Source organism: Salmo salar, chromosome 12, assembly GCF_965601325.2.
Source record: "Salmo salar chromosome 12, fSalSal1, whole genome shotgun sequence".
Lineage (NCBI taxonomy): Eukaryota > Metazoa > Chordata > Actinopteri > Salmoniformes > Salmonidae > Salmo > Salmo salar.
This window is the reverse complement of record NC_138302.1, coordinates 45,314,313-45,341,260: the sequence shown is the minus strand read 5'-3', so window position 1 is coordinate 45,341,260 and position 26,948 is coordinate 45,314,313. Positions and strand designations below refer to the sequence as shown.

The 26,948-nt window shown below is 42.3% G+C and overlaps 1 pseudogene across 1 annotated transcript; it reads left to right on the top strand.

Annotated features, from left to right (window-relative positions):
* Positions 1-22,081, top strand: LOC106565075 (nuclear factor of activated T-cells, cytoplasmic 2-like; annotated as a pseudogene). The gene is made up of 11 exons (XR_014379704.1): positions 1-310; positions 9,477-9,631; positions 11,341-11,480; positions 14,666-14,868; positions 14,974-15,146; positions 15,786-15,926; positions 17,147-17,202; positions 18,442-18,574; positions 19,053-19,766; positions 21,190-21,271; positions 21,597-22,081. The product of XR_014379704.1 is annotated as a nuclear factor of activated T-cells, cytoplasmic 2-like (transcript).
* The last annotated feature ends 4,867 nt before the right edge of the window (positions 22,082-26,948 follow it).

Genomic DNA, 26,948 nt, shown 5'->3' with positions numbered 1-26,948 from the left:
GGAGAGCTGGTGCCAGGTGTATCTCCAGAGCAGGAGAAGTCATCCTCTGTGCTCCACAATAGGAAAGTGTTATTATGCTTTGTGTGCCAATCGCTACGATTAGATGTTTCCCGCTATATCAAACTGGAACAGGGTTCACTTTGAGAAATACCACCCACCTCTAAGAGAACTATGCAGGCAGTGGGCGGCATTTACTAAGACAAGCATTTGGCACACAGGCCGGCAGTTTGAGACCCCCTAATCTACGGCTAAGGCTTGCTAACTAGGCTAATGGTGCGTTTGGATGGTTCTCTGGATCTCGTGTCTCCAGGTTGGTGAAGTCATAACTATGACATAAATGCATTTGAGTGCCTTTGTATTCAGAACAACTCTTCAACCAATGAGATTTTAGTTAGACAGCTAAGCAAGCTAGCATTGCTAATAATACATAATTTGTGATGCTTACAGTTGAAGTTGGAAGTTTACATACACCTTAGCCAAATACATTTAAACTCAGTTTTTCACAATTCCTGACATTCAATCCTAGTAAAAATTCCCTGTCTTAGGTCAGTTAGGATCACCACTTTATTTTAACCATGTGAAATGTCAGAATAATAGTGATTTATTTCTTTCATCACATTCCCAGTGGGTCAAAAGTTTACATACACTCAATTAGTACTTGGTAGCACTGCCTTTAAATTGTTTAACTTGGGTCAAACGTTTCGGGTATGTCACGTCCTGACCAGTATAAGGGTTATTTGTAATTGTAGTTTGGTCAGGAAGTGACAGAGGGTATTTTGTTTGTGGTTCGGGGTGGTGAGTTATGTAGTAGGGTGTTTGATTTATTATTTCTGGGTTTTGGTCTATGTTTTGTATTTCTATGTTCTTTCTGGTTTGTGGTAGTTCTATGTGTAGGTTAATGGGGGGTTGGACTCATTTGGAGGCAGGTGCTTTCTCGTTGCCTCTGATTGAGAGTCCTATATATGGGTAATTGTTTGGTGTAGTGTTGTGGGAGATTGTTTTGCCTGTGTGAGCATGACAAGACTGTTTTGTTGTTCGTGCTGCATTTTGGTGGTCTCTTTAGTTTAAAATAAATACAAGATGAGCATCCACATTCCTGCTGCTTTTTGGTCCTCCATTCCCGATGACAGCCGTTACAGGGTAGCCTTCCACAAGCTTCCCACAATAAGTTGGGTGAATTTTGGCTCATTCCTCTTGACAGTGTAACTGAGTCAGGTTTGTAGGCCTCCTTGCTCGCACACACTTTCAGTTCTGCCCACAAGTGCTCTATTGGATTGAGGTTAGGGCTTTGTGATGGCCACTCCAATACCTTGACTTTGTTGTCCTTAAGCCATTTTGCCACAACTTTGGAAGTATGCTTGGGGTCATTGTCCAGTTGGAAGACCCATTTGTGACCAAGCTTTAACTTCCTGACTGATGTCTTGAGATGTTGCTTCAATATATCCATATAATTTTCCTACCTCATGCCATCTAGTTTGAAGTGCACCAGTCCCTCCTGCAGCAAAGCATCCCCACAATGTGATGGTGTTCTTCGACTTGCCAAACAGTTCTATTTTTGTTTCATCAGACCAGAGGACATTTCTCCAAAAAGTACGATCTTTGTCCCCATGTGCAGTTGCAAACCGTAGTCTGGCTTTTTCATGGTGGTTTTGGAGCAGTGACTTCTTCCTTGCTGAGCGGCCTTTCAGGTTGTCAATATAGGACTCGTTTTGCTGTGGCTATAGATAATTTTGTACCTGTTTCCTCCAGCATCTTCACAAAGTCCTTTGCTGCTGTTCTTGGATTGATTTGCACTTTTCGCACCAAAGTACGTTCATCTCTACGAGACAGAACACGTCTCCTTCCTGAGCGGTATGATGGCTGCGTGGTCCCATGGTGTTTATACTTGCGTACTATTGTTTGTACAGATGAACGTGTTACCTTCAGGCGTTTGGAAATTGCTCCCAAGGATGAACCAGACTTGTGGAGGTCTACAAATGTTTTTTTCTGAGGTCTTGGCTGATTTTATTTTGATTTTCCCATGATGTCAAGCAAAGAGGCAGTGAGTCTGAAAGTAGGCCTTGAAATGCATCCACAGGTACACCTCCAGTTGACTCAAATGATGTCAATTAGCCTATCAGTAGCTTCTAAAGCCATGACATCATTTTCTGGAATTTTCCAAGCTGTTAAAAGACAGTCAACTTAGTGTATGTAAACTTCTGACCCACTAGAATTGTGATTAAGTGAAATCATCTGTCTGTAAACAATTGTTGGAAAATGTACTTGTGTCATGCACAAAGTAGTTGTCCTTACCGACTTGCCAAAACTATAGTGTGTTAACAAGAAATTTGTGGAGTGGATGAAAACGACTTTTAATGACTCACACTTAAGTTCACGTAAACTTCCAACTTCAACTGTATATACACACACATTACCAGCACAGTACCTTTATTTTTTTTTTATTCTACATTCGTTAGTGTGTGTATGTGTGTTTGTATAAACTCAGCAAAAAAGAAACGTCCTCTCACTGTCAACTGCGTTTATTTTCAGCAAAACTTGACGTCTAAATATTTGTATGAACATAAGATTCAACCACTGAGACATAAACTGAACAAGTTCCACAGACATGTGACTAACATAAATGGAATAATGTGTCCCTGAACAAAGGGGGGTTGGGGGGGGGGGTCAAAATTAATAGTTAGTCAGTATCTGGTGTGGCCACCAGCTGCATTAAGTACTGCAGTGCATCTCAGGATGAGCCTGCAGGAAGGGTACCACATGAGGGAGGAGGATGTCTTCCCTATAACGCACAGCGTTGAGATTGCCTGCAATGACAAGCTCAATCCGATGATGCTGTGACACCCTGCCCCAGACCATGATGGACCCTCCACCTCCAAATCGATCCCGCTCCAGAGCACAGGCCTCTGTGTAACGCTCATTCCGTCGACGATAAGCGCGAATCCACAGGTACACCGCCAATTGACTCAAATGATGTCAATAAGCCTATCAGCAACTTCTAAAGGCATGCCATCATATTCTGGAATTCTCCAAGCAGTTTAAAGGCACAGTCAACTTAGTGTATGTAAACTTCTGACCCACTGGAATGGTGATACAGTGAATTATAAGTGAAATAATCTGCCTGTAAACAATTGTTGGAAAAATGACTTGTGTCATGCACAAAGTAGATGTCCTAACCGACTTGCCAAAACTATAGTTTGTTAACAAGAAATTTGTGGAGTGGTTGAAAAACGAGTTTTAATGACTCCAACCTAAGAAAACAAGAATCCGTTCCCAACTGACCTGCTTACTCAAATAAAAAAAGGTAAAATAAAAAATTATAAATACAAACAATTATTACGATGAATGAATAAACTTTGGTGCTCATCGGCCATTGGTAAAATATCACAAGTTGGAAATCGCAAATTCACTAATGAGTGGTTAGGAAGGAATCAGTGGCTAACTGTAATCACTAGCCTTCAGTGGAGTGGGTGTGGTCCCAGTCTGGGTTTAAGGGTCTATTTTCCAAGTTTAAAAGGATAAACATTCAACAATAGCCATGCTGTCAATCCAGCATGACTTCTGCTGCATTCAAAACAACTGGAAACTCAGAACTGGGAAATCTCAGACTTCAGTGAGTTCAAGACAACTGGGAACTCTGGGGGGGGGGGGGGAATGAGCTCCGACTGGGAAAATACGTTTTGAATGGTCATCCAACTTGGAATTCTAAGTTGGGAACTCGGGCCTCTTTCTAAAGCTCCGACCTGAAGATTACTGACGTCATGGATCAACCTTGTTTTTTTCCAAGTTCCCAGTTGTCTTGAAAGCACCATAAATCCAGAGAATGCCAGACTTTAACATTTCCCCACGAAGGACCACCGCGCCAACTTCCTGTTCAAGTGAGCACAGCAAAAATGTATTGCATGCTGCTGCATAAATGATGTAATATGCCAGGGAGATATGTATATTGTAGCTAAGAAAGTAATGCTAAGTGTATATTTCAGTAGTAACATGTTAGTAGCCCATGAGCCTCACCCTAATAATTTTGTCCCTTTTCCCCTCTTAACTTAACCTACTGTTCTGACTTGGTGGTGCACATGTAGCCTATAGCCTGTTTTAGAGAAATGTCATTGTCTGCTTATATGCCCCCTTTATTTATCCTTTGGTTCTGACTTGGTATACAGGGAGAATACTGTAAGATTGGCCCATGTTCTGAATTCTGTTGCTGTACATTTCAAAAGTGCTGAACAAATAGTTATATTGACTACGTCTGTCCTAGCTCGCTCATTAATGTCTTTATCGAAATTACAGATTGCCTATAATCTGCTCGTCGCCCCCTTATCCTCTCTAGGGTAGGTGGCACCAAATCGTCCCACCTACGTAACAGCCAGTGTAATCCCGTGGCGCGTTATTCAAAAACCTCAAATGCAAAAACTTCAATTTTACACCATTTTAAAGATAAGACTCTCGTTAATCTAACCACACTGTCCGATTTCAAAAAGGCTTTACAACGAAAGCAAAACATTAGATTATGTCAGCAGAGTACCCAGCCAGAAATAATCAGACACCCATTTTTCAAGCTAGCATATAATGTCACATAAACCCAAACCACAGCTAAATGCAGCACTAACCTTTGATGATCTTCATCAGATGACAACCCTAGGACAATATGTTATACAATACATGCATGTTTTGTTCAATCAAGTTCATATTTATATCAAAAACCAGCTTTTTACATTAGCATGTGACTAGCATGTGACTAGCATTCCCACCGAACACTGCCGGTGAATTTACTAAATTACTCACGATAAACGTTCACAAAAAGCATAACAATTATTTTAAGAAGTATAGATCCAGATCTCCTCTATGCACTCGATATGTCCGATTTTAAAATAGCTTTTCGGTGAAAGCACATTTTGCAATATTCTCAGTAGATAGCCCGGCATCACAGGGCTAGCTATTTAGACACCCAGCAAATGTAGCACTCACCAAAGTCAGATTTACTATAAGAAAAATGCTATTACCTTTGCTGTCTTCGTCAGAATGCACTCCCAGGACTTCTACTTCAATAACAAATGTTGGTTTGGTTCAAAATAATCCATAGTTATATCCAAACAGCGGCGTTTTGTTCGTGCGTTCAAGACACTATCCGAAAGGGTAAATAAGGGTGACGAGCATGGCGCAATTCGTGACAAAAAAATTCTAAATATTCCATTACCGTACTTCGAAGCATGTCAACCGCTGTTTAAAATCAATTTTTATGCCATTTTTCTCATAAAAAAGCGATAATATTCCGACCGGGAATCTGCGTTTAGGTAAACAGACGAAAGAAAATATAGCATTCGGTCGACTCGGGCACGCGCCTAAGCCCATAGTACTCTGATCGGCCACTTGCCAAAAGCGATAATGTGTCTCAGCCAGAGGCTGCCTCGATATCGTTCAGCTTTTTCCCGGGCTCTGAGAGCCTATGGGAGCCGTAGGAAGTGTCACGTTAGAGCAAAGATCCTCAGTCTTCAATAAAAAGAGCCAAGATGAAACACAACTTCTCAGACAGGCCACTTCCTGCATGGAATCTTCTCAGGTTTTGGCCTGCCATTTGAGTTCTGTTATACTCACAGACACCATTCAAACAGTTTTAGAAACTTTAGGGTGTTTTCTATCCAAAGCCAATAATTATATGCATATTCTAGTTACTGGGCAGGAGTAGTAACCAGATTAAATTGTGTACGTTTTTTATCCGGCTGTGTCAATACTGCCCCCTAGCCCTAACAGGTTAAGCCATAGTTTGTTGGTCTCAATTGTCAGTAGATACCACATTTGTTTAACTTCTCTAGGGTAGGGGGCAGTATTTTCACGGCCGCATGAAAAACGTACCCAAATTAAACGGCCTACTACTCGGGCCCAGGAACTAGAATATGCATAATATTAGTAGATTTGGATAGAAAACACTCTGAAGTTTCTAAAACGGTTTGAATGGTGTCTGTGTATAACAGAACTCATATGGCAGGCAAAAACCTGAGAGAAATCTAACCAGGAAGTGGGAAGTCTGGTGCTTGTAGTCCTTTCAAGTCATTGCCTATCGAACACAGTGACTTGGGGTTCATTTTGCACTTCCTAAGGCTTCCACTAGATGTCAACAGTCTTTAGAAAGTTGTTTGAGGCATCTATGATGAACAGAGAGCGAACAGAGGAAGTTGGAAGTTGACTCAGGAAAGCAAATGAGTTCATTGGCGCGCGTTCACGTGAGAGTTAGCTGTGTTCCAAAATGTTTTTCAAGACACTGGAATCATCCAGTTGGAATATTATTGAAGTTCTAAGTTAACCTCTATGGGCTAGGTGGGACGCTAGCGTCCCACCCGTGGTGCACTCCATCAACAGCAGGTGCATTTCAAGAGCGGCAAATTTGAATCCAAATAAATGTCAAAATTCAAATTTTTCAAACATACAACTATTTTACACCCTTTGAAAGATAAACATCTCCTTAATCTAACCACGTTTTACGATTTCAAAAAGGTTTTACGGCGAAAGCATAAATTTAGAGTACGTTAGGACAGTACATTTACAAGAGTTGTGTGTAATGTTTTGTCAATTCAAAGACAGGGTCACCAAAACCATAAAACCAGCTAAAATGATGCACTAACCTTTTACAATCTCCATCAGATGACACTCCTAGGTCATTATGTTAGACAATGCATGCATTTTTAGTTCTATCAAGTTCATATTTATATCCAAAAACAGCGTTTTACTATGGCATTGATGTTGAGGAAATCGTTTCCCTCCAATAACCGGCAGTCAAGTCAGCATCACAAATTAAATAATTAAAATTAGAAAACATTGGTAAAATATTATATTGTCATTTAAAGAATTATAGATTTACATCTCTTGAACGCAATCAACTTGCCAGATTTAAAAATAACCTTACTGGGAAATCACACTTTGCAATAATCTGAGCACTGCGCCCAGAAAAATACGCGTTGCGATACAGACTAGTCGTCATGTTGGGGAGATCTAAAATCGAAAATACTATGTAAATAATCCATTACCTTTGATTCTCTTCATCAGATGTCACTTCCAGGTATCACAGGTCCATAACGAATGTAGTTTTGTTCAAAAAAGCTCATCATTTATGTCCAAAAATCTCCGTCTTGTTAGCACATGATCTAAGCCCGCCGGACTTCACTTCATGAACGAGGGGAAAAAATATATTTACGTTCGTTCAAACATGTCAAACGTTGTATAGCATAAATCATTAGGGCCTTTTTTTAACCAGAACATGAATAATATTCAAGGTGGACGAATGCATACTCTTTTATAACGTATTGGAACGAGGGTACCCAACATGAACTCGCGCGCCAGGTGTCTAATGGGCCATCATCGTTCCATGGCTCTTGTTCGGTCAGATCTCCCTCCAGAAGACTCAAAACACTTTGTAAAGGCTGGGGACATCTAGTGGAAGCAATAGGAAGTGCCAAAATATTCCTCAGCCCCTGTGTTTTTCAATGGCATAGGTTTAAAGGTAATACAACACATCAGGTATCCAGTTCCTGTCAGAAAATGTCTCAGGGTTTTGCCTGCCAAATGAGTTCTGTTATACTCACAGACACCATTCAAACAGTTTTAGAAACTTTAGAGTGTTTTCTATCCATATATAATAAGTATATGCATATTCTAGTTACTGGGTAGGATTAGTAACCAGATTAAATCGGGTACATTTTTTTTATCCAGCCGTGCAAATACTGCCCCCTAGCCCTAACAGGTTAAAAAGGCCCTAAAGATTGATGCTATACAACGTTTGACATGTTTGAACGAACGTAAATATATCTTTTTTTGACTTTTCGTCGTAACATTTTGCCGCGCTTCCTACACTTGGAGTAGCTTACTGAATGCGGAAACAACGAGTTATTTGGACATAAATTATGGACTTTATCGAACAAAACAACATTTATTGTGGACCTGGGATTCCTGGAAGTGCCTTCTGATGAAGATCATCAAAGGTAAGTGAATATTTCTAATGCTATTCTAATGGCGGGTATCTGTATTGCCTAGTGTATTTTTCTGAGCGCAGTACTCAGATTACTGCAAAGTATGCTTTCCCCGTGAAGCTTTTTTGAAATCTATCACAGCGGTTGCATAAAGGAGATGTTCAGCTATAATTCTTTGAATGACAGTTTAATATTTTATCAACGTTTATGATGAGTATTTTTGTCAATTGTTGTGCTGATTCACCGGCAGTATTGGAGGCAAAATATTTTCTGAACATCACGCGCCAATGTAAAAGGCTGTTTTTGGATATAAATATCAACTTGATCGAACAAAGAATGCATGTATTGTGTAACATGATGTCCTAGGAGTGTCATCTGATGAAGATCGTCAAAGGTTAGTGCATAATTTTTGCTGAATTTCTGGTATTTGTGACGCCTGTCCTTATTAGGAAAATGGCTGTGTGGTTTTTCTTGTGTTGGAACTGTCCTAACATAATCTAACTTTATGCTTTCGCCGTAAAGCCTTTTTGAAATCCGACGACGTGGTTACATTAAGGAGACGTGTATCTTTAAAATGGTGTAAAATAGTCCTATGTTTGAGAACTTTTAAATTATGACATTTTGTGGTTTTGAATTTGGAGCTCTGATTTTTCACTGGCTGTTGAATAGTGTGAACCGTGGGTGGGCGTCCCACCTGCCCAAGAGGGCAGCCGTATCAGTTATGTTTTTTTTAAAGGCAGTAAATGAGGCTGAATTAACTATTTCGCTGCCAGACAGGACTGGTAAGGTGTTGGGACAGCTTTATGTAGGCACTGTATGTCACCATTATAGTGCAATTAATGTATTGTTTAGTGTTGTGTAGTGGCTTTGCTGGCATGCATCTAAACACTTTTTTGAGTTTGCCCCACCAAGATTTACATGCTAAAATCGCCAATGTGAACAGTAGCACCACCCACTGGATTAGTAACTTATTGTATGTCATAAATGAAATAGGCCAACAGCTTTCCATATACTGCAAGTTTATCAGTTCCGCTTGTGACAGAAAGCAGCCAAGTCAGTTATATTATGTTAATGCTTCCAAAATGAAACATGTGTCAGGCTCAGTCAATCAGATCATGTTGCATTTAAAACATAAAGGTAACTGTAAAATAATTCTGAAATAATTGGCCTATTGATAGTGAAGTAGGTCTACAGTTTTGTTACACCTAAAATGCAGTAGCCATTTCAGTGTCTGTTATTTTATTCAGCAACATTCCAAAACATTTGATACAATTACCCGACAGTTACATCATCACCACAGAATCATCTGCCTCAATTTGGCTATGCAACAGCTTAAAAGCAGGAAGCCATATCGACAGATTTTTTTTTAAATTGTCGCTGTCATGTTTCATTTGAACCATTAGCCTGGACGTTTGATGTTGCAATTTGGTTGAGAACGTGCAGTTTATATCGTTGGTAAAGTAACACTTTTAATCTAATTATTGCTGTTTTGTCATTCTTTACATTTTGATAAACAAGTTACGTGCGCGGGATGACTTCCATCTATGAAGAGAATGATCCAAATTCTTTGGCGCTTGTGGAAGGTCTTGGTCAAGATAACAGTGAAGAGGAGTTGGACTTTTCCTACCTGTTTTTGTACAACCCATCTGAGGATGACTTTCGCGGGAATGAAGGTAAGGCTGCAAGCATTTTCCAGAAGTTCAATCATGTGTTCCGACGAATCCTTTGGGTTTAAAATAAAAAAGGTTTAAATTGGAGTTTATAACGTGGATTTTTATTCAGGATTTACAAAACAAAAGTATCATTATCATATTTTGTACAATACTCAGAAAAGGCTACAGTCACATAACGAAATGCTAAATAATATTTTTCCATTAGCTTTTTCTTGCTTGTACAAATCCATGGTTTTGTGACTGAGTTTATATTAAGCCAGGTTGAACCAGTAGTGAATGATGGCGTCACCATCAATTTGACACGCATGCTATTTTAGGAACATGTTTCCTATTACTTGTAATTGCCTGATGTCCATAAAAAAATTGTAATAACAAAAAATATTGTCACTAAAAAGGCACGCTTATGGTAATTAGTAAAACGAATAAAAATCGCCAATCTGATCCTGAAATGGTGCAATCCATGATGCACTCGCCTAAATGAGTACTCCCTTCATTCTTCCATATTCTTGACAGACAACTCAGGGGTTCCCCCTCACGATGGTCACAACCCTCCATCTATGGTGCCCTACCCTTGTGAGGACAGTTCCAGTTGTGCCCATACAACCTCCGGTCAGTTCTCTTACTACCATGGGCTTGTCACTGACTGCCTCTCTGGGCCTGGGTTTAACTCGCTGGATCTCCCCTCCAGGCCAGGGGGTGCTCCCAGCCCCAGGATTGAGATCACCCCATCTGGGGACCCTCACCGGACTCAGCCCCTGGATGCCAGCCCCAGATCGACGGCCCTGACTGTGTCTGGCTATGAGAATACAGCCTATCGAGAGCCTCAGTGCCTAAGCCCTGCCAGCAGCAACTCCTCCACGGGCTGGCTGTCTGAGTCTTGCTCTCCCTGGGTCTCGCCTTGTGTATCTCCCAGTGGTGATGGGGGCGTGGTAGGCTTGACCACCTTGGACCACCTCCAAGGCATCCACATGTCCATGGCTCACTCCTCCCCAGGGTCCTCCCCGTGCACCAGCATCACAGAGGAAACATTCCTGGTACTGCAGAGTCCCCGGTCATCCTCCCACCACTCCCATACCCACCCGCGCTCTCGCTCCGCCTCTCCTCAGGGCAAACGCACCTACGACCAGTACAGCAGCCCCAGCCTGGGGACCACCAGCCAGCAGCAGCGCTCCCGGAGCCTCAGCCCCTCACCCCACCACCCCCAAGGACCCCAGGCCCAAGCTGACCCACAGGCCAATGCCCCTGAGCAGGCTCCCAGCCTTGAAGAGGTTGAGCAGCCTCAGCTCCAGCCACTCCAGGGCTGTGCCCTCCAAGATTGTGGAGTGCTACACGTACAGAGAGAGCCAGGGGGATGGCTGTGTGCACCCCATGGAGCAGGGGAGGAGAGGTGAAGCTGGGGCTGAGACCTAGATCCTCCCTACATCTGTTTGGCCAGTTCCACTAGCCCACGGATCAATCAGATAAAATGTGCTATGGGAATGATGATCCCTCATAAGAATGAATCTTTAATGACAGGCTATGTAAAGAAGCAGTATTAGGAAAATACTATTGCATTTGAAATTGTGATTTCATGTTCTGATATGTGTTTTGTAATTCTTCTGTGTGTTATGGCAGGAAATGTTACACTAACGATCTTACTCCGCTATAACCAGTGAAATCTCTCTCTCCCCTCTTCAGTAGCATTCCTGTGCCATCTCTGCCCCCTCTAGATTTGCAATTGCCCAATCACTCAGACCAATATGAGCTCTGTCTGGAGCAGCAGCCTAAACAGCACCACCGTGCCCACTATGAGACAGAGGGTAGCAGGGGAGCAGTCAAAGCACCTGGCGGAGGACACACTGTGGTTCAGGTACTGGGTGTGGGGAGGGGAGGTGTGTTCTTAATCTAGGTATGTATGTTTGTGGGGATGGGTGTTGACAATGTGCCTGTGTGGATGTTTGAGTGTGTAAATGTATAGTGCAGCTTGTACTCCTTTGTGTATAAATATGTGTCTGTGGTGGTATTTCCTTGTCATTGTTTCACCCTGTTTGTCTCAGGTGCCCAGCTACAATATGTAAATTAACATCCTTGTATCAGCCTGCATTATTATGACTACACCCATTCAACCACAAAACCAGCACAGTTAAAGCAACAGGGTGTTTTCACATATGACGTTCGGTTTCCTGGAGTGTTCGTGAGAATTATACAAAATAAGTTTAGCTTTTACAAGACCTGACTAACTGTTTCAGGGTAGGATTTGCAAGATGCTCATTCTACATGACGTTAGCAAGCTAGCTTGTTTGTAACGAGCAAAAAGTTACACGTCACTCGCGCTGCCCCTCACAATACCTAGTACTGTGGTCTTGGATCTTGGACTCACTACTCACGGATGCTTTATAGCGCAGATCATGGAACCAAACACTCTTGGATCCAGATCATACAGGGGATACGTCAAAGCGCCCATACTCTCATGTACTCTTCTTTACAATAAAATATTTACTACAATGTTGTATTCAAGTAGTTTGAGAGGAAGACTCCCTGTTTAGTAAGTTGATTTATGATCTAGCATCTCGCACTCAACCTGCTGGAATCATCCTTTACTGATAATTTTTTCCATGTAAAGGTGAACCCTTTAAACTTATCTCATCCCCAGCAGACTCTCAACCTCAATCCAAGGCTCAATTGCTTAACTTTCATCTGATGGAAAATCCAGTAGTAGACAGTTCAGGGACATATTGACTAAGCCATGTTGGTTTTTGATGTATAGTTACTAAATTAACTATACATTCCGTGACGTGAAAGCCAAGGCATTTCTGGGTCCAGGGCAACAGTAGCAATGCTAACCATCCGCTAATCATTAGCCATCCGCTACATATGCAAATAATTATGTCGGGACTTGGCCTTTCGTAACCTATGAAGTAATTTTCCTTCATGATGTAATGGATAAGAACTGTGATATTGTCGAGGTATTTAACCCTCGATGTTCCCTAAGTAATTATAGATATCTCTGATTCCAACAGTTTCATCTTTTGATAAGTAGGTGTCTAGAATGAATTGTGCTACTGTAGATTACACATTAGAATGTGGTGCACAGTTCAAAATGAAAAAAAATTGTCAGAGATATGATTATTTACCCTCATGTATAAAAGCTGAAAGAATGCCAGAGCTGTGCAGTACAGAGGACACAGTACATATTCTGCTATTCTATCGCACGTGCAATGATGTCTGAGGGGGAAAGAACCATGTTCGTTGTTTGCGGTAACATCTTTGTTTTAATAAATCAAATCAAATTTTATTTGTCACATTTGCCAAATACAGCAGGTGTAGACCATACAGTGAAATGCTTACTTACAAGCCCTTAACCAACAATGCAGTTTTAAGAAAAATACCCCCCAAAAATAAATAAAGTAACAAATAATTAAAGAGCAGAAGTAAAATAACAATAGCGAGGCTATATACAGGGGGTACCGGTACAGAGTCAATGTGTGGAGGCAGGAAGCTTGTGGATGGCAGAAAGCTTGGCCCCAGTACCCTCTGTAGTGCCTTGCGGTCGGAGGCCAAGCAGTTGCCGTACCAGGCAGTGACGCAACCAGTCAGGATGCTCTTGATGGTGCAGCTGTGGAACCTTTTGAGGATCTGAGGACCCATGCCAAGTCCTTTGTCTCCTGAGGGGGAATAGGTTTTGTCGTGCCATCTTCAAGACTGTCTTGGTGTGCTTGGACCATGTTAGTTTGTTGGTGATGTGGACACCAAGGAACTTGAAGCTCTCAACCTGCTCCACTACAGCCCCGTCGATGAGAATGGGGGTGTGCTCAGTCCTCCTTTTCTTGTAGTCCACAATCATCTCCTTAGTCTTGATCACGTTGAGAGAGCGGTTGTTGTCCTGGCACCACACTGCCAGGTCTCTGACCTCCTCCCTATAGGCTGTCTCGTCATTGTTGGTGATCAGGCTTACCACTGTAGTGTCATCGGCAAACTTAATGATGGTTGTTGGAGTCATGCCTGGCCGTGCAGTCATGAGTTAACAGGGCGTACAGGAGGGGACTGAGCATGCACCCCTGAGGGGCCCCCGGGTTAAGGATCAGCGTGGCGGATGTGTTGTTACCTACCCTTACCACCTGGGGGCAGCCTGTCAGGAAGTCCAGGATCCAGTTGCAAAGGGAGGTTTAGTCCCAGGGTCCTTAGCTTTGGGGGAACTATGGTGTTGAACGCTGAGCTGTAGTCAAATGAATAGCATTCTCACATAGGTGTTCCTTTTGTCCAGGTGTGAAAGGGCAGTGCAGAGTTCAATAGAGATTCCATCATCTGTGGATCTGTTTGGGCGGTATGTAAATTGGAGTGGGCCTATGGTTTCTGGGATAATGGTGTTGATGTGAGCCATGACCAGCCTTTCAAAGCACTTTATGACTAGACATGAGTGCTACGGGTCTGTAATCATTTAGGCAGGTTACCTTAGTGTTCTTGGGCACAGGGACTATGGTGGTCTGCTTGAAACATGTTGGTGTTACAGACTCAAAGGGAAAGGCTGAAAATGTCAATGAAGACACTTGCCAGTTGGTCAGCACATGCTTGGAGTACACGTCCTGGTAATCCATCTGGCCCTGCAGCCTTGTGAATGTTGACCTGTTTAAAGGTCTTACTCACATCAGCTGCGGGGAGCGTGATCACACAATCGTCCGTAACAGTTGGCGCTCTCATGCATGTTTCAGTATTACTTACCTCAAAGCGAGCATAAAAGTAATTTAGCTCGTCTGGTAGGCTCGTGTCACTGGGCAGCTCTCGCCTGTGCTTCCCTTTGTAGTCTGTAATAGTTTGCAAGCCCTGCCACATCCGACGAGCGTCGGAGCCGGTGTAGTATGATTCGATCTTAGTCCTGTATTAATGCTTTGCCTGTTTGATGGTTCGTCGGAGGGCATAGCGGGATTTCTTATAAGCTTCCCGGGTTAGAGTCCGGAAGCTTTTAAGAAATCCTGCTATGCCCTCTGACAAACCAATCCCAAATGGACGTGGCAGATTCCAGTATTAATGGTAAAACTGTTTGATTGTTGTTGACAGCTTCATGGGTACAGAGGCAAAGCTCCACTGGGTCTGCTGGTGTTCATCGGAACAGCTGACAAGAGGCTCCTCAAGCCCCATGCCTTCTACCATGAGCACCGCATCGCGGGGAAAACCGTCACCACCCCTAGCAACGAGATAATGGTCAATGGCACCAAGGTCCTGGAGATCCCTCTGGAGCCCAAGAACAACATGAGAGCAGTGTAAGGAGAGCTGCCACGTTAGAGACAGTACAGTGTACACACGCACGTTTTCAGAGCTAAGTTATAAAAGAATTAATCATATAAATGCTCACTTCCCATGTAAAGGATTGACTGTGCTGGGATCCTAAAGCTGAGGAACGCTGACATTGAGCTGAGGACAGGATAGACAGACATCGGATGGAAGAATACCTGTGTCCGTCTGGTCTTCCGGGTCCATATTCCCCATCCAGGAGGACAGTTTGTCTCTCTTCAAGTGGCCTCCCTTCCCATCGAGTGTTGTAAGTTAACTTTTGTTCCAGCAACCTGATTTATAACTACTGCAAATAATAATAATCTGCAGAGCAATTTAATCCAAACCGTTTCTTCAGTAATATGCGTTATAAGAGATACTCTCAAAGATCGGCTATGAAAAAGCCAACTGACACTTACTCTTGAGTTGCTGACTTGTTGCACCCTCGACAACTACTATGATTATTATTATTTGACCATGCTGGTCATTTATGAACATTTGAACATCTTGGCCATGTTCTATTATAATCTCCACCCGGCACAGCCAGAAGAGGACTGGCCACCCCTCATAGCCTGGTTCCTCTCTAGGTTTCTTCCTAGGTTTTGGCCTTTCTAGGGAGTTTTTCCTAGCCACCGTGCTTCTACACCTGCATTGCTTGCTGTTTGGGGTTTTAGGCTGGGTTTCTGTACAGCACCTGATGTAAGATGGGCTATGTAAATACATTTGATTTGATAAGGATTATATGACTGGAATTTAGTAAACTGCCTTCCTGTCTATATGCCTTCCTGTCTTTTTGAAATATTAGTTATTTTACTCACAGCAATTTGCTCGTGCAAAATGTCACCCTCAGAATGTAAATAATGTACTCCTAATGTTCTCCTAATGATATTCTACTGTGGTTCCACAGCCCAGAGGTCGGCCCACCAGCTTCCCACTGTAGAGAGTCAGGACGTAGACCGCCGCTCGGTTCTAGGGGGACAGCAGATGATACTGACCGGACAGAACTTCACCTCTTCTTCCAAGGTGGTGTTCATGAAGAATACACCTGGTGAGGAATTTACAATCAATCAAATGTATAAAGCCCTTTTTACATCAGCAGTTGGGTTTTACATTAACCTGGCCTAGACTCCAAAGAGCAAGCAAAAGCAAGTCATTGTATCTAGTTATGGCATCTTTAGTATTACTCTGCCAGGGATCAAATCCCAACCTTCTGACACAAACCACAGGGCCACTGACATTGTACAGCAGTAGCTGATAACTATTTTGTAATAGTTGTCCTATTGAGAAGTCAATTCCCAGAACATTTGCTCTAGATAACAGGTTTACAGTGACGCACTACTCCCAAGTTCAAACGGTCACAAAATAGGGATGCACTGCACATGCTCAAATAACAGCAGAAATGAAAAATGACTAGATCAAAAAGTTCTGTAATATTCAATCATATGCCATTTAGGAGACCGTTTTTTCAAAATCAACCTACAGTGTATGTATGTGATCCCATGATCCATGAAGCCATGATCTTAGCATGGCCAGCGCTATGCTCTTAATAACTGAGCCACAAAGGGCCTACATATTGCAATGATTATTTTCCATCATTGTATTGTCATTACAGGATTGATGCCTCTGTAGAATGTCACGTAACAAGGTGTGGGTGCAGAATATAAGTACGATTATGAGTTTGTAAACCGCTCTCTTGTTTACCATGTGGTTTAGTCCGAGAGGATGTGGTTAGACAAACCACAGATATCATCTTCAAGCAGAGGTTTTTCGTCTCACTTTACTCAAAACGTGGGCTGTGAGCAGTAGGTAAAAGTTGAGATGGGAATATGCTAGAGCAGAGATGATAGAGAATCTTTACTGATACTGCCTACGTGCCAGTTACTGAGAAGAAACTGGGTGTGGATAGGGGGTTTTCATAAAACCTCACTACCTTGATAGATTTACAAATGCTTTCTTAACATCCTGAGTATGGAACATGTAATTGCTAAGTTTGTTGCTACCACCGCATTACTGGGGTTGTTTGTGCCATTTTGTGTTTTGGTCAGACCTAAAAGGTTCCATTTGACTATAAATACACCAGTTAGCTCCTGTTCTAGATAATATTTATTAAATAAATACAAGTATGTTATTCCAGTTTTACTACTGTAGCTGCCTTCACATCCCTCTCTGCTAATGTTAGAGTTTGTTCATATCAATCTCTGCTCCTCTCCTAATATTTAATTCAATTTATGCTAATGTAACACTGCACTTGCATTGTGTTTCTTTCAGATGGGCTGCAAATTTGGGAAGTGGAAGCATCAGTAGACCGAGACAAAAGCCAATCAGTGAGTTACTGTCATAACACATTTAGGAACAGTGACATTAAAATACTACTGGCTTAATAAAGTACTACCTAACTCCTCTACATATATACAAAAGAATGTGGACACCCCTTCAAATTAGTAAATTTGTCTATTTCAGCCACACCCCTTGCTGACAGGTGTATAAAATAGAGCACACAGCCATACAGTCGACATAGACAAACATTGGCAGTAGAATGGCCTTACTGAAGAGCTCAGTGACTTTCAATGTGGCACCGTCATAAGATGCCACCTTTCCAACAAGTAAATTTGTCAAATTTCTGTGCTGCTAGAGTTGCCCCGGTCAACTGTAAGTGCTGTTATTGTGAAGTGGAAATGTGTAGGAGCAACAACGGTTCAGCCGCGTAGTGGTAGGCCATCACAGAATGGGACCGCCGAGTGCTGAAGCGCGTAGCGCGTAAAAATCTTCTGTCCTCAGTTGCAACACTCACTACCAAGTTCCAAACTCCCTCTGGAAGCAACGTCAGCACAAGAGGTCGTCAGGAGCTTCATGAAATGGGTTTCCATGGCCGAGCAGCCACACACAAGCCTAAGATCATCATGCACAATGCCAAGCGTCGGCTGGAGTAGTGTAAAGCCCGCTGCCATTGGACTCTGGAGCAGTGGAAACATGTTCTCTGGAATGATGATTCACGCTTCACCATCTGGCGAATCTAGGTTTGGCGGATGAAGGGAAAGCGGATGAAGGGAAAGCTTAACGTTACAGCATACAATGACATTCTAGACAATTCTGTGCTTCTAACTTTGTGGCAACAGTTTGGGAAAGGCCCTTTCCTGTTTCAGCATGACAGTGCCCCTGTGTGCAAAGCGAGGTTTATAGAGAAATGGTTCGTCGATCGGTGTGGAAGAACTTGACTGGCCTGACCTCAACCCCATCAAACACCTTTGGGATGAATTGGAACACCTTACTGCGAGCCAAGGACTGGAAGCAAGTCCCCGCAGCAATGTTCAAACATCTATTGGAAAACCTTCCCAGAAGAGTGGAGGCTGTTATAGCAGCAAAGGGGGGGACCAACTCCATATTAATGCCCATGATTTTCAAATAACATGTTCGAAGACCTGTTGTCCACATACTTTTGATCTTGTAGTGTATCTCACACAGCCTCAGTATAGAGATATGGTATGTCCACACTGTCGCCCAGTGATACTCTCAGTGATACTCTGAGAAATGACTGATGTTCTACTGTACCATATTATATCAAGAGCATGCTGTTTGTTGAGATCCCTCCATATCGAGATCACACCATTTATCACGCGGCTAAAGTTAACTTCTATGTGATCAACGGGAGGAGGAAACGCAGTCAGGCGCAGCACTTCACCTACACTCCTTTAACAGGTGAGTCCATTCATACTCCGTATATATTTTTGTCATTATTAGAACTGGATATGGACACCTTAAATTTCAGTAACTTTATCACTATCCCATTGCTTACTATTTAAAGGGATAGTTCCCCCAAATTACATATTGGCAATCGGTGCCGCCTCTGCCTAAACGCAGAGTAAGCAGTGTGCTGTGTGTAGGAAGTCGGTCAGGGTCTGAACTTACTGTTGAGAGAGAGCATGGTAGAATACACAACGTGCAATTTAGAAATGTGGTTGTGCAGCAGCAGTTTTCATCTCGTTATGTCAGTTATGTCAATTAGCCCATGGCAAGGCACGTGCCCAGAGGCAACCAAAACCTCTAAAAAGCTATAGGGCCTTCTGTTGACAAGATGTAATTTGAGTGAACTATCCATTTAACTTGTTTTTAGCGCCAACTGTTATTTAAAACTCAGATCATCCAAAGTCTAATTCCGATTTACTGTTCTTTTCAGTTCCCGCCATTAAAACGGAACCCATAGATGACTTCCAGTTTGGCCAGCTGGGTTGTACTGTGTCCAAGATCCTAGGAGTGTCACCCAAGTCCTACCACGACACCCCCAGTAGCCACCTTACCCCTAATAGCCATGAGGCTGGCTTGACAACCTTAGCATCCTGCCAGCAGGCGAGCCACCACGACTCCATTGTCAGATTGTCAGCCTATCAACAACAAGAACAATATGTCTATTACCCCAGTAAAATCAGAAGCCTGGGCAGAAGCCCTGTTTTGTATCAAGATATGAACCACCACCACCCAGTGATGATCCACTATGGCTCCCCATCTCAGATGTCCTATATCGGTAGCCAGCACTACTCCACCCTAGTCTCCCTACCTTTCAACCCCTCTCACTCTGCCACCAATCAGCGAGTTGTCAACGTTGCGGTCCCATTGGCCCAACACCAGCATGTCACCATGGTGGGTGATGGGTACCAAGCTGCAGCTTCATCATGGAAGGTTGGTGCCTCGACAGAGGCCTGTTCATCAGAAGGCCAGTATCAGAACTTCATGCAGATGGTGGTGCCGGTCTTGGGAACGTCTCCACGACTACCACCACGACATCGCCCTACCCTGGCCCAGAGGGGTCCAATAACGGGGAGCCAGAGTGGGCCAGTCCTGGAGAAGGTGATAGTCAAGCAAGAGAACCTGAACCAAGCCTATCTGGATGATGGTGAGTGAAAAACATAATGTATACTGCAGAAATGTTCTGTACCCCATGTAGTCTTGAGCGATATACTGTATACTGGGGTATTTTGAAACGGTATGATACAGACGGTATGATTTTCAATACCATTTCATTTAAAATAAAATAAATAAAAATTAATTTGTTGAAGGCACCCCCGGCTCACGGGGGCTACAGGGGTGCGTGCCACTGCTTATAACTATAAGAAATCTAAGATGTATTTATTTCACTATATACACACACACAATGTTAAGCACTGGATGTTGAAAAATAAATAAAGTCAGACAGGTTTCAATGTAGAAAAGTCATTACATTTTTTTGTCAAAACCTATTATTTGTTCATCTGATTAGTTCTTTTGCAAATATTCATTCTGTAAACGTTATGTATGGCAGGGTTACATTTAACACTATACACAGACTTTGTAACAAAGTTTGTTTTATGAGTAAGTCATAAAACCACTAACCTTGTTTTGTTGTCCTGGTCTCATCTGGCCCACCAGAGGTTGGTTCCCTGGTGCTCACTGTAGGAACTGATTGAATATATATGGGTTTTAGAGGCAATCATTGAATCAACTACTTTCAACATTTTCATTAAATATTTATTTATTGAATGTCACTCTATTGCACTCTATTCTAACCAAACCTACATTACCGATTCATATCAGTAGGTGTCATTATTCACTAGCTAGTCAAAAAGACTGACGCCGTGATGGCTGCCTTTTTCTGTATTTGTGAAAGTTATTGCGGTGCTAGAATCCATAAATCTTATCTTTCTGCATTAGCCATCCATCTGTTATGGTTAGACAAATGTGTTCATATTGTCTGTGGTGGAATTTGTATGTTTTTTACTTTTAAGACAGTGAAATTTGTGCCACAAAGATTTGTGAATAACCACCAGCAGTAGAAATGCCATCGTTCGTGGACAAAACTGTCTGACTAACCTTTTCAGGAACTTCAGTATCCCTTGGCCTTCGGTAGCAGCAGCAGATCGTTTCATCCTCTTTATCCTGTGCCAAACACATTTATTTAATGAGTCTAAATTATTAACGTTACCTGCTGGCTGCATGATTGTATCAACCTCGCTAGCTTATGTTAGCTAGCTATCTATCTAGCTAGGCTACTAAAGATAACATTAGTAATTTTGTTAGCTAGCTATAGATTGGATTAGTGTAGCAAGTTTTAGAGGACGACTAAACTGCTTTTATTAACACATACATTGTTTGATACGAAAATGTGTGTTCTCTCATGAGGCAGACAACCAGGCAGGAGAGGAGTGTGAGCGAAGAAAGAATCTAAGTGCATAGTCAAAAAACTAGGTGCAATCAAACAGTTGTTGAGAGGTGTGGGTGATGATTCTCTGTATGCTGTAGCACTGAGACCACTGACTGACATGTGAATCTACCTGTCACAGCGAGCGTGGAGGTTACCGTGTGAAATCCCAGGGACAGGGTTGTATTCACTAGAAAAAACGAGGCAAGCGGCCTGAAATTGGGGTAGGTACTATGTGAACTTGTGCAATAAACACCTGCTTTTCTTTTCTTTTCCATTGCAAATTGTTTTCCTATGTGTTTCTATGATGTGGACTAATAAATAAGTCTGATAAACGTGAGAAAAGCTGCTGCTTTGAAAAGTACTGAGGCAAATGCTGTCTAGCCACACGTTTTTTGGCGGCTCTGTCTCTGCGTGTGGATGCTTGTAGAAAGGCAGTGATATGACACCCTGTGGCGCAACAGTGTCAATGTGATTTACTATTACAAGTACAATAGACCTTTATGTTAAACTGTCCTAAACATTATCCCACCCTATCTTGTTTTCCAGTGAATGACATCATAAAGAATCATCTGACTGTCCACAGTAAAGAGCAGTCGTAGAAGAGCCAGGAGAATCCATATTGTGACCAACAATCACAAATGCCATGACAGAATTGTCTGATTGTCCCCACCATGACCCCAACTTTGTATATTGTGTATGCAGAGTTTGTGTATGCAAGGGTAAAAACAGTTCAAGTTAGGGGTATGCAGTACCTGATATCATGGGTTGTCTTTTTTAACTGTTTATTTTAGCATGTGTATCATGCATCTGGCCTCAATGTACAGTAGACTGATTTTTTTTTTTCATTGTAAATAGAAACATCTTTATGAAAATCTCTGTATTTTACTAAGACAATATAGACAAGACCAGGATATGATTGAGACTGTAGTGTCAAGTTTTTTTTAGGCTTCTCTGTCATGTTGGCAATCTAATTCAATTGTTCTGTTATTTGATTTGGTGTCCCTGCCATTAAAATACAGATTTAAAATCTTTGTTGATTTCAAAATGAATCACTTATCAATGTCTATATATCATGAATTTAAAAGTCAAAAAATTGATGTAGCAATCACAGATTGAACCTTTAATCTACCATTAAATGCATGTGCACTTGTTACAAATCAATCTAACCAGACAAAATACTTCCAACCATAGGTCCCATACATCTTCTGGATGATTACTTTTTAATGTTTTCTAATATACCAAAAATGATCTCTACTCTGCAACCTCCACAATGTTAAAGTGAATTGCTTTGTAACACTAAAACTAGTGGCAACTGAGCTGCCACCACCTTAAAGGAGACGAAACCTTATCTTTGCTGGAGAGTTGAAACACATGGTTGTGAGGGTATTGGGACAGGGTTTAAAGTGTACTGAAACATTCATCCTGAGGTGTTCTGAAACATGACATGGTTCGTTGTAACACCACAAGAGTTGTGCACCACCTTACCAGAAACTGGGAGCACTAACCCAGAAAAGGTTAAACACTTTTACTGTGTTTCGAGTCCTGTGTTGAGCAGAATTAGATCCCTTCTCTTTTGGTGTTGTTCCCTTTCTCAAAAGCTCCTAAATGCTATGATGGAGTTTTGAATCCTGTCTAGTGTAGAATTAGATCCCTTCTTTTGGAGTTTCCAAATACTGTAAATGGGAGTCCATCCTCTTATTGTATATTTCCTGCTTATAAATGGTGTGTTCAACTCATCGGAAATTCAAAAAGGTCAAATATACACTACTATTCTTTTAAACCTTAATTTAACTAGGCAAGTCAGATAAGAACAAATTCTTATTTACAATGACGGCCTACCCTGGTGACGCTGGGCCAATTGTGCGGCGCCCTATGGGACTCCAAATTATGACCGGATGTGATTCCGCCTTGATTCGAACCAGGGACTGTAGTGTCGCCTCTTGCACTGAAATGCAATACCTTAGAATGCTGTGCCACTCGGGAGACCAACTATGCTCAAAGGACAAATAGTTATGTGAAAATAAGTAATACGATTGCCCAGAATAATAATTCAGTACAAAATTACTTTTTCATGACATGATTGAAGCTTCAAGTGCTTTATCTTTTATTTGCAAATTATTAAATGACAAAACATTAACAGATATGTCACATTTTTGTATTGATGAAGACAGTTCAAAGATCTGTAAGGTATTTATCATATTGTTCTTCACAATCAACAGAAATGTGGTGTTTATATTTCACATTTATGGAAAGAAATACAGGCAATGACTGCTAATGTTAGACATAGCACTCATAGAAAACCTCAGCCCAGGGCTCAATGCGATCCACCAGTCATTCATCATGTGAATGTACTGACCTGAGTCTATATTCAGATGATGGTACATGGTATGGAAGGTTGTTCAGATCAAATCAAATTTATTTACATAGCCCTTCTTACATCAGCTGATATCTCAAAGTGCTGTACAGAAACCCAGCCTAAAACCCCAAACAGTAAGCAATGCAGGTGTAGAAGCACGGTGGCTAGGAAAAACTCCCTAGAAAGGCCAAAACCTGTGTGGCCAGTCCTCTTCTGGCTGTGCCGGGTGGAGATTATAACAGAACATGGCCAAGATGTTCAAATGTTCATAAATGACCAGCATGGTCAAATAATAATAATCATAGTAGTTGTTGAGGGTGCAACAAGTCAGCAACACAAGAGTAAGTGTCAGTTGGCTTTTTCATAGCCGATCTTTGAGTATCTCTACCGCTCCTGCTGTCTCTAGAGAGTTGAAAACAGCAGGTCTGGGACAGGTAGCACGTCCGGTGAACAGGTCAGTGTTCCAGCAGGTCTGGGACAGCAGGTCTGGGACAGGTAGCACGTCCGGTGAACAGGTCAGGGTTCCATAGCCACAGGCAGAACAGTTGGAACTGGAGCAGCAGCACAGCCAGGTGGACTGGGGACAGCAAGGAGTCATCATGCCAAGTAGTCCTGAGGCATGGTCCTAGGGCTCAGGTCCTCCAAGAGAGAGAAAGAAAGAGAGAATTAGAGAGAGCATATTTAAATTCACACAGGACACCGGATAAGACAAGAGAAATACTCCAGATGTGACAGACTGACCCTAACCCCCCGACACATAAACTACTGCAGCATAAATACTGGAGGCTGAGACAGGAGGGGTCAGGAGACACTGTGGCCCCATCCGATGAAACCCCCGGACAGGGCCAAACAGGTAGGCTATAACCCCACCCACTTTGCCAAAGCACAGCCCCATCACCACTGGAGGGATATCTCCAACCACCAACCTACCATCCTGAGACAAGGCCGAGTATAGCCCACAAAGATCTCCGCCACGGCACAACCCAAGGGGGGGCGCCAACCTAGACAGGAAGACCACGTCAGTGACTCAACCCACTCAAGTGACGCACCCCTCCTAGGGACGGCATGGAAGAACACCCGTAAGCCAGTGACTCAGCCCCTATAATAGGGTTAGAGGCAGAGAATCCCAGTGAAGAGAGGGGAACCGGCCAGGCAGAGACAGCAAGATTAATTGAATCACAGTACAGTTGAGTTAAATGATATGATTGACAGTTGATTGGTTTTGGTTAGGATTGGCCAGCCTGTGGATAACGTAGTATGTATGTTTGTATGTTTTTCTACAGGGATAATGACAGTAAATGAATGCATAATTAGTGTATGCTATCAAATTATATTATAATAATAAATTGCTATATGAATTAAGCATTGCAGTGCATCTCCTCCTCATGGACTGCACCAGATTTATCAGATCTTGCTGTGAGATGTTACCCCACTCTTCCACCAAGGCACCTGCAAGTTCACGGACATTTCTGGGGGGAATGGCCCTAGCCCTCACCCTCCGATCCAACAGGTCCCAGACGTGCTCAATGGGATTGAGATCCGGGCTCTTCACTGGCCATGGCAGAACACTGACATTCCTGTCTTGCAGGAAATCACGCACAGAACGAGCAGTATGGCTGGTGGCATTGTCATGCTGGAGGGTCATATCAGGATGAGCCTGCAGGAAGGGTACCACGTGAGGGAGGAGGTTGTCTTCCCTGTAATGCACAGCGTTGAGATTGCCTGCAATGACAACAAGCTCTGATATACCGCCCCAGACCATGAAGGACCCTCCACCTCAAAATCGATCCCGCTCCAGAGTACAGTCCTCGGTGTAACGGTCATTCCTTCGACGATAAACGCAAATCTGACCATCACCCTTGGTGAGACAAAACCGTGACTCGTCAGTGAAGAGCACTTTTTGCCAGTCCTGTCTGGTCCAGCGATGGTGGGTTTGTGCCCATAGGCGACGTTGTTGCCGGTGATGTCTGGTGAGGACCTGCCTTACAACAGGCCTACAAGCCCTCAGTCCAGCCTCTCTCAACCTAATTGCGGACAGTCTGAGCACTGATGGAGGAATTGTGCATTCCTGATGTAACTCGGGTAGTTGTTGTTGCCATCCTGTACCAGTCCCGCAGGTGTGATGTTCGGATGTACCGATCCTGTGCAGGTGTTGTTACACGCGGTCTGCCACTGTGAGGATGATCAGCTGTCCGTCCTGTCTCCCTGTAGCGCTGTCTTAGGCGTCTCACAGTACGGACATTGAAATGTATTGCCCTAGCCACATCTGCAGTCCTCATGCCTCCTTGCAGCATGCCTAAGGCACGTTCACGCAGATGAGCACGGACCCTGGGCATCTTTCTTTTGGTGTTTTTCAGAGTCAGTAGAGAGGCCTCTTTAGTGTCCGAAGTTTTCATAACTGTGAGCTTAATTGCCTACCGTCTGTAAGTTGTTAGTGTCTTAACGACCGTTCCACAGGTGCATGTTCATTAATTGTTTATGGTTCATTGAACAAGCATGGGAAACAGTGTATAAACCCTTTACAAGGAAGATCTGTGAAGTTGTTTGGATTTTTACGAATTATCTTAGAAAGACAGATTTCTTTTTTTGCTTAGTTAATAATAAATCAAACACCAAGATGCAAATGCACAGTCAACTGATGAAAACATCATTAGCCTAAACATCATTATAAGCTCCAAGGGTACTTGGAGTGAAAATAAGTGTTGATATGACAGCAGTTAAAAATAGTCAATTATGGTCAGCTCGTGCTTATATGGTGTGCGTTTTCATGCAATGGCATCAGTTGGAGCATGTCCATGTAATATAAAAAACGAAAGCTGGTGAGTGCGTTGCTGATGTCGTTTTTTGCTTGAGATTTAGGGCCTGCTCTCTCAGTGATGACATTTTGTGATGATAATCACCCGTAGCATTGTCACAGCTTGTTCTATCCAAATGGTGCCGTCCCTCCTCTCTTACAGTTGGTTTTGGACCGAGGTAGAATTAGATTTATATTGGATATTCAGTTTTGTCTCGTCAATAGCTATGGAAACAAACATGCCATGAATATGAACATGATATATTCTATATTAGGGGTGGATGGAGAAAAATCCACAGCATTATTTTGTTAGAATGATTTTATTTATTTTTTGCCTTAAATCTTCAATAGCTCTTCCAGTGAACTAATACAATGAAAATGATATAGTCAGAATCAGAAGAGGATGGACAAATTTCTAAATTTGTTATGCTTTATTTTTGTTTTTTGTTTTCAATCTTCAATAGCTCTCACACAAAGTGTGCCATGACTATGAAAATTATATATTCAGAATCAGTGCAGGATGGAAAAAAATCCCCCTTTTATTTATTTTTTGTTTTGTTATTTTGCTTTCAATCTTCAATAGCTCTTACACAAAGCATGCCATGACTATTAAAGTGATGTATTCTGAATCGGGGGAGGGATAAGGATGGACAACAAAAAAACAATTATAAAAAAAGGTTTTAGCTTTTAATATTCAATATTTAATATTTAATATTCAATAGCTTTGAAAATGATACAGTGCATTGAG